The sequence below is a fragment of the Podarcis pityusensis genome (assembly GCF_964106645.2).
Source record: "Podarcis pityusensis genome assembly, chromosome: 13".
NCBI classification, from domain to species: domain Eukaryota; kingdom Metazoa; phylum Chordata; class Lepidosauria; order Squamata; family Lacertidae; genus Podarcis; species Podarcis pityusensis.
In genome coordinates this window covers 9287202-9296531 of record NC_138038.1, presented here as the reverse complement: position 1 = coordinate 9296531, position 9330 = coordinate 9287202, and positions in this window count along the sequence as shown.

Here is a 9330-nt window from a genome sequence, read left to right as displayed (position 1 = left end):
TGACTTTAAAAAAAAAAAAAATTATTCATCCCAAATTGGGAGTGGGGGGGTGGCGAGAGAATAAATCAAATGGCCAGGCTTTGTTCTTGCAATTTGCTGCAAGGCATTCCTAAATGTGTTAATGATAATGAAGCACCTTTCTGTTGTCTTTTAAATGGAGCTCTTTCAGGCTGTAATTAAATACAGACACCAAGCCCTACCTGTCTGAGGAAGGCAGTAGCAGGCAGGCTTTGGAGGGATTTTACAAAGTGTTGGGGGGACACCCACCCCACAAAGGGCTCATGGACATAAAGAGAAGTTGTAAGGCTAGACCCTGAGGAACAATCCAGACCCTCTGCCTTGCAGGACACCTTTGGGAGAAGAAAAGGCTAAGGAGGAAACTCTACACAAATCCTTAAGACGTTTAGATGGCGCCTTTTACGCCTCCTTCTGTCAACTCCTGCAGCTAAGCTAGTGCCAAACGTCTTTCTCTGCATTCCTGCAGGAGGGAATGTGGGGACCACCAGTCCTCACAACTGCTTTGTGGGCGCAGGACCTCCTCAAAAGACTTGCTGAGACCACCAGGCCAGAGCTGTGCTTTGTTTCCTTGAAGACTTAACTACACTGGTCTCAAGTGGTGTAGAGCAGGCATCCCCAAACTCGGCCCTCCAGATGTTTCGGGACTACAACTCCCATCATCCCTAGCTAACAGGACCAGAGGTCAGGGATGCTGGGAACTGTAGTCCCAAAATATCTGGAGGGCCGAGTTTGGGGGTGCCTGTTGTAGAGTTTTATTGCTTAAAGGTAAAGGTAAAGGGACCCCTGACCGTTAGGTCCAGTCGTGGCCGACTCTGGGGTTGCGGTGCTCATCTCGCTTTATTGGCCGAGGGAGCCGGCGTACAGCTTCCGGGTCATGTGGCCAGCATGACTAAGCCGCTTCTGGCGAACCAGAGCAGCGCATGGAAACGCCGTTTACCTTCCCGCCGGAGCGGTACCTATTTATCTACTTGCACTTTGACGTGCTTTCGAACTGCTACGTTGGCAGGAGCTGGGACAGAGCACCAGGAGCTCACCCCGTCGCGGGGATTCGAACCGTCAACCTTCTGATCGGCAAGTCCTAGGCTCTGTGGTTTAACCCACAGCGCTACCTGCGTCCCTATGCCTGAATCCAACACCGACAGATGGAGGGCCAAGTAGGGGCCGAACCCCACTGCAAAAAGAACTGCCAGGGCTGCCGGCTGACTGAGGAGGGGGCTCCATATAATTCCTTTGCCAAGGTGCTGAGAGCGGCGCAATTTTTGTGTTCCCCTCCCCTTGACTGTGCCGTTGGCAGGGGCCAATTCTGGGCACCACAGTTCAAGAAGGACACTGACAAACTGGAACGTGTCCAGAGGAGGGCAACCAAAATGGTCAAAGGCCTGGAAACGATGCCTTATGAGGAACGGCTAAGGGAGCTGGGCATGTTTAGCCTGGAGAAGAGGAGGTTAAGGGGTGATATGATAGCCATGTTCAAATATATAAAAGGATGTCACATAGAGGAGGGAGAAAGGTTGTTTTCTGCTGCTCCAGAGAAGCGGACACGGAGCAATGGATCCAAACTACAAGAAAGAAGATTCCACCTAAACATTAGGAAGAGCTTCCTGACAGTAAGAGCTGTTCGACAGTGGAATTTGCTGCCAAGGAGTGTGGTGGAGTCTCCTTCTTTGGAGGTCTTTAAGCAGAGGCTTGACAACCATATGTCAGGAGTGCTCTGATGGTGTTTCCTGCTTGGCAGGGGGTTGGACTCGATGGCCCTTGTGGTCTCTTCCAACTCTATGATTCTATGATTCTATGATTCTATGAACCCCTGGGTATTCCCCTATTATGGAACAACTCTCATAATCCCTGACCATTAGTCATGCTGGCTGGGAGTGATGATGGGAGTTGTAGTCCAACACAGCTGGAGGGCACCATGTCAGCTACCCTTCATACGAAGCATGGGAAATCGTAATAAGCAACTGGTTACTTTACTTCATTTTTGGGGAGGGGGAAAGAATTGTTTGTTGTTCATTTGAGGAAAAGCCCAGGAAACACAGCGAGGATTAAGTAGCGCAAAGGAAGCAGATGGTGGCGACCAAGCGTTTGGATCTGTTTCAAGAGAGGTGCCTTCCCACATTCCTCAGGATCAGGGCCTTCCAGAATAGGGAGGAAGAGGGGAATTCCTGTCCTCTGCCCCACCTACCAGAGGAACTGTGAAAAAAGGCCACAGAGCACATACAAAAAAGGGGCGCTTCAGCCCAAGCGAGCCCCTTTATTCTTCTCTATCCTATAAAATCCCAAGTTATGCACTTCATAGCACTGGCTTCTAACCTGCCGAATTCTACTAGAGCCTGCAATTAATCCTGTGATTACAGAATGCTTTTGATGTGAAAGGGGATTACAGATCTGTATCTATATTTCTTACATTTCTGCATAAGCGTGCGTGTCTGCATAAAGCATGCTTTTTCTACAGATCTATAACTCACAGAGGCAGCAGGTATATTGACAATTTGTCTTAATATGCAGTGGGATATAGGCAAGGATTACTAAAAGCTGACAGTGTTGTCCTTAGGCGGGGAAAATTCCCATTCTTTCACTGGGAGTTTCCCTCCCAATGGACTAATGCAGGATTCGATCCAAAGCTCTCGTTTTGGTTGCTTACCAGGGGTTCAGGCCTGCCCACAGCGACAGATCTCGGCCCTCCAGATGTTTCGGGACTACAACTCCCATCATCCCTGGCTAACAGGACCAGTGGTCAGGGATGATGGGAGTTGTAGTCCCAAAACATCTGGAGGGCCGAGTTTGCCTATGCTTGTCCTAGAGGGGCTACCTTCCCAGGTGGATGAGTCCCTTCTGCTGCTCACTTCCCTCTACTGCATGTGCAGAAACTGTCTTCTTGACCGTTGGGTCCAAAAGCAAAGTGGTAGGTAAAAGGTAAAGGGACTCCTGACTGTTAGGTCCAGTCGTGACCAACTCTGGGGTTGTGGCGCTCATCTCACTTTACTGGCCAAGGGAACCAGCATACAGCTTCTGGGTCATGTGGCCAGCATGACTAAGCCACTTATGGCGAACCAGAGCAGCGCACGGAAACGCCATTTACCTTCCCGTCGGAGCGGTACCTATTTATCTACTTGCACTGGTGTGCTTTCGAACTGCTAGGTTGGCAGGAGCAGGGACCGAGCAACGGGAGCTCACCCCGTCATAGGGATTCAAACCGCCAACCTTCTGATCGGCAAGTCCTAGGCTCTGTGGTTTAGACCACAGCGCCACCCGTGTCCCAAAGTGGTAGGACTGGGGCTCATCACCTCGAAAGAAAAGCTCAAGAGTTCTGGGTTTTCCACTTCAGAGGGGGAAATTTGACAAAGCAGGTATGATAAGGATATGTACAATCATGCCTGATGAAGAGAATGTGGTTTCAGAGAAGTTTTCATAATATTCTCTTCATAATACTAGTATAGTGGTATCTTGGGTTAAGAACTTAATTCGTTCTGGAGGTCCATTCTTAACCTGAAACTGTTCTTAACCTGAGGTACCACTTTAGCTAATGGGGTCTCCCGCTGCTGCCACACGATTTCTGTTCTTACCCTGAATCAAAGTTCTTAACCCAAGGTACTATTTCTGGGTTAGCGGAGTCTGTAACCTGAAGCATCTGTAACCTGAAGCGTCTGTAACCCGAGGTACCGCTGTACTCTGGCTATAGATTTTGGGACAGCAGAGAGAGAGAGAGAGAGAGAGAGAGAGAGAGAGAGAGAGAGAGAATACTTCCTCATGGACAATCCCTTCTTCCAGTAAACAAATACAGTGGTACCTCGGGTTAGGAACGTAATTTGTTCCAGAGGTTCGTTCTTAACCTGAAACTGTTCTTAACCTGAGGTACCACTTTAGCTAATGGAGTCTCTCGCAGCTGCCACACCGCCACCGTGCGATTTCTGTTCTCATCCTGAAGCAAAGTTCTTAACCCGAAGTACTATTTCTGGGTTAGCAGAGTCTGTAACCTGAAGCGTCTGTAACCCGAGGTACCACTGTAAAGAATACAAGAAATAAACATTGGCTTGGGAATAATTGGAATAGTGACAAAGTTTCCCCTGCCATTCTCTGCACCTCTTTCAAAAGGTCAGTCTTTGTCCTTTGTGACAGTTCACACTTCCTCTTTTCTTTTTTCTCCCCAAGTAAGATTCAAAGAAGGAAAGATAAACATTACACCACCCAAAATTCAAAAGCAAAGCCAACTCCAATTCAACTATTGAGTCATTGCCTTGGACAAAAATCAGATGAAAGGCCATGAATGGGACTCATCACACTTATAGAACCTTAGGGACAGCTGTCATCAAAAAACACAAATGTAATAGCTCAGTTCAAACACAATGGCCGATCAGTTGATGAATGTATCAGGAAGTGTCGCCTGAATGTTGAAGGAGCCATCATTGATCAATCACTACAGGACTTTTCTATCATCTCAAGCTATAGGGGAGCGAGATGGATGGGCCTGCAAGGTCTCTGCTCTGCTGAAAGACCAGCAACATTCTGGCTTCTCCTCTCCTTGAAATCTTCCCACCAGGCCATTAGAAGAATTCCATAACTAAGAAATAGTGTCCAAGTCTGCATTTTTTCTTCCTCCCTCCCAATTCCTCTTCCTTTCGTGTCGGGTCTTTGAGATGGTAAACTGTAGGGCAGGAACTGACTTCTTATCAACACTTGCAAGCTGCACTGGGAGCTTTCGTTTAAGGCATTTATATATTTATTCATTTAAATAAATTATTCGCATTTCTAAGTGGTGTGCCTAAAACAATCCAGCTGTTGCCTGAAGAGCATTAAAAAAAAACCTTTTACGTAATTATATAATAAGGCACTATCTAAAGAATTAATGCTAAATGCAATACTTAGTGGAACCAATTTGCACATACTATGCAGTGTCTAATACGTGCCATTCTCCTTAAACAAAGAGACCCTTCATATTTCAAGAGGGATGACAATAATCTATGGGGTGTTCATAAACCCGCAAGACTGCAACAGTCTTGGCGGGCACCTCTCATGCCGTGCAATTTGGCTGGCCACTGAGGGTGACCCAAGTTCCATTTATTGTTGCTGCGGAAAGCTCTCCTGCTTCCACAACTCCTTTGCCATTGGTGTTCTGACACCAGTAGAGGCCTGAATGGGGCATGCTGGGAGTGGATCAGAGGAGATATTGCATCTGCAGGATTCCTCCAGTACACACCCAAACTATGCCTGCTCTGGAGCGCCCATATTTAATCTCCACCACAATCGCATTGGCAGGGTCAATGGGAGGAAGATGGGAAACACTCATCCAAGATGGCGGGGTGGCAGAACAAGATGCCTCACCACCCCATCTCTGCCAGGCAATGTCCCCAACCTCTATAGCAGGGATGATCGATCGCGATCTACTGGCAGATCCCTGGGAGGTTTGGGTAGATCGCGGTTGATCTGCTGGGTCCCTTTCCTTAGCGTTGGTAAAATAGAATCCAGTCCTGCCCTGTCGCTCTGACCTCCATTGTTGTAGAATCTGCAGAACCGAAGATGGGAGTGAGGCTGCTTCCCCAGCGATCTATTGGTGAGCAGCTGCTCCCCTTTCTCCCATGTTAGGCTTGAATCCTCAAAAATCAGGGCTTTCCTCCTCCTCCCTAAAAAAAGCTCAACAACCTGAACCCCCCCAAAAGGGGGTTCCAGTTTTTAATTCTGTGAGTAGATCGCAGTCTCTAGGGAGTTGGCCACCCCTGCTCTATATTTCCCCCCCAATTTTTTTTATTGATTTTCAACATTTATCACAAAAATGACATAACAGAACACACAACAAAGAAAAACACATTACACTACAATATACTAAACACACACACACAAAATTGTTTCTTCAAATACCTAGTTCTCATTACATTGATAACGTACTTCCTCGAATCCCCTCTAACTGAATTTCATTATGTCACCTGTAATAACAGTTCTCCAAATTCATATTTCTAATATTAACTCCTTTCGTTTACTAACCTCCACCCCTGCTCTATAGCATTGCTCTCATCTGCCCAAAGCTCACTCCCTCCACAAGGAAAGCATATTTATTATTTTTGAGTTATTTTGTCTTTCTGCAGGAGCACAAGCACACTACAGTGGTACCTCGGGTTAAGTACTTAATTCGTTCCGGAGGTCCGTTCTTAACCTGAAACTGTTCTTAACCTGAAGCACCACTTTAGCTAATGGGGCCTCCTGCTGCTGCCACGTTGCCACCGCACGATTTCTGTTCTCATCCTGAAGCAAAGTTCTTAACCTGAGGTACTATTTCTGGGTTAGCGGAGTCTGTAACCTGGAGCGTATGTAACCCGAGGTACCACTGTATTTCACTTGATGTGGCTGGCAGATTGGTGACTAGGAGTGGCCTCCGAGACCATATGCTGTAACACTAGTCCTGAAAGACCTACATTGGCTCCCAGTATGTTTCCCAACACAATTCAAAGTGTTGGTGCTGACCTTTAAAGCCCTAAACGGCCTCAGCCCTGTAGACCTGAAGGAGTGTCTCCACCCCCATCGTCCAGCTCAGACACTGAGGTCCAGCTCCGAGGACCTTCTGGCGGTTTCCTCAGTGCGAGAAGCGAAGCTACAGGGAACCAGGCAGAGGGCCTTCTCTGTGGTGGCACCCGCCCTGTGGAACGCCCTCGTATCAGATGTCAAGGAAATAAAACAGCTATCTGACTTTTAGAAGACATTGTTGCAAGCCACCCAGAGTGGCTGGCGTAACCCAGTCAGATGAGTGGCATATATAATAATAATAATAATAATAATAATAATGTCAGTTCACCATATTTCAGCATCCGTTTGTGATTACTGTATTATATTTTTACATCCTCGCAAAAATTGCCAGCATCCAATGTGCATTTCTCTTGATAAGACACATTTTTGTATGCAAATTTGCTAATATACATATTTCGCAAGCAATTTTCACCAACCCAATGCATTACAGTGGTACCTCGGGATGCGAACGGGATCTGTTCCGGAGCCCCGTTCGCATCCTGAACAGAATGTAAGACGTGACAGCGTGTCTGCGCGTGTGCGGGTCGCGTTTCGCCGCTTCCGCGCATGCGCGTGACGTCATTTTGACCGCCTGTGCATACGCGAGTGGCAAAACCCGGAAGTAACACGCTCCGTTACTTCCGGGTCGCCGCGGAGCGAAACCCGAAAATACTTATCCTGAAGCATATTTATCCCGAGGTATGGCTGTATTTTGGTACGTTGCTTTTTCTAATATGTGTATTTTAATGCACCCTTCCATTCAATACAGTGGTACCTCGGGTTACATATGCTTCAGGTTGCATACGCTTCAGGTTACAGACTCCGCTAACCCAGAAATAGTGCTTCAGGTTAAGAACTTTGCTTCAGGATGAGAACAGAAATTGCGCAGCAGCGGCGCAGCCGCAGCGGGAGGCCCCATTAGCTAAAGTGGTGCTTCAGGTTAAGAACAGTTTCAGGTTAAGAACGGACCTCCGGAACGAATTAAGTACGTAACCAGAGGTACCACTGTACATTCATTTTTGTGTTTTATTTTAGTGGAACTGTGCCACAAAATCTGCAGAAGTGCAAACATCAAAGGAGGGCAGCATTTCAATCCATATATCGTTTTGCAAACTGCATATTAGGTTGGCTAGTATTAAAATGTGAACGGAACCAAATTCCTTGCCAACCACGCAAGAAGCAGAAGGTATTGCAGAGACTTGGCTCCGTGTTTTTACTTATAATTCAGACCAAGGAAGTGAGTGTTCTTGAATCATTTCAGTTAGGATCAGAAGAGCCTTTAAACAAGTCAAAGCTTAGGTGGCTCTGCCCCCTTGTGGCAAGATGCCACCCTTACATTTATGCTTTGTTGTTGTTGTTTAGTCATTTAGTCGTGTCCGACTCTTGGTGACCCCATGGGCCAGAGCACGCCAGGCACTCCTGTCTTCCACTGCCTCCTGCAGTTTGGACAAACTCATGCTGGTAGCTTCGAGAACACTGTCCAACCATCTTGTCCTCTGTCGTCCCCTTCTCCTTGTGCCCTCCATCTTTCCCAACATCAGGGTCTTTTCCAGGGAGTCTTCTCTTCTCATGAGGTGGCCAAAGTGTTGGAGCCTCAGCTTCAGGATCTGTCCTTCCAGTGAGCACTCAGGGCTGATTTCCTTAAGAATGGATAGGTTTGGTCTTCTTGCAGTCCATGGGACTCTCAAGAGTCTCCTCCAGCACCATAATTCAAAAGCATCAATTCTTCGGCGATCAGCCTTCTTTATGGTCCAGCTCTCACTTCTGTACATCACTACTGGGAAAACCATAGCTTTAACTATACGGACCTTTGTCGGCAAGGTGATGTCTCTGCTTTTTAAGATGCTGACATCTATGGTACCCTTATGCTTTTAAGGTTTTGCTGGTGGTTCTGAAACTGTACCAGGATGTGCAGAAGAGAAACCATCACAGTTTATCCCAATGACTGACACAAAGCTCACTATGTGATCTTGGGCTGGTCACTCTCTCTCAGTCTAATCCACCTCAGGAGTGGAGTCCCTATGGTGGTTGGATGGCGCCTTTTACGCCTCCTTCCGTCAACTCCTGCAGCCAAGCTGGTGCCAAACGTTTTGCTCTGCTTTCCTTTGGACCCCATCAGTGAGGCCAAGAGAGGGGTCTTGTCATCTGGGCAGCCCGGGACCTCCAGACACACTGCCCAGGCATGCACCCTGGGGACATCACTTCTGTTCAGCTAATGTAGCAGAAACAATGTTGTTGTTTAGTCGTGTCCGACTCTTCGTGACCCCATGGACCAGAGCACGCCAGGCACTCCTGTCTTCCACTGCCTCCCGCAGTTTGGTCGAACCCATGCTGGTAGCTTTGAGAACACTGTCCAACCATCTCGTCCTCTGCTGTCCCCTTCTCATTCTTCTCATGAGGTGGCCAAAGTCTTGGAGCCTCAGCTTCACGATCTGTGCTTCCAGTGAGCACTGAAGTCCATGGGACTCTCAAGAGTCTCCTCCAGCACCATCATTCAAAAGCATCAATTCTTTGGCGATCAGCCTTCTTTATGGTCCAGCTCTCACTTCCATAGCAGAAACAGTAGTTACAAGCTACTGGTCTCCGCAATCACAGCAGGCACTGTGATTCTCCAGCATTTTGATTTCACCCCCAGAAGTGCACTCCATTGTCTCTCGAGGCAGACGGATGCCAACAACAATTGCTCATCGCTTTTAGGTGGTAACAGGCCCAGTATACCCGAAGGAGCATCTCCACCCCCATCGTTCAGCCCCCCAGACACTGAGGTCCAGCGCCGAGGGCCTTCTGGTGGTTCCCTCACTGTGAGAAGTGAGGTTACAG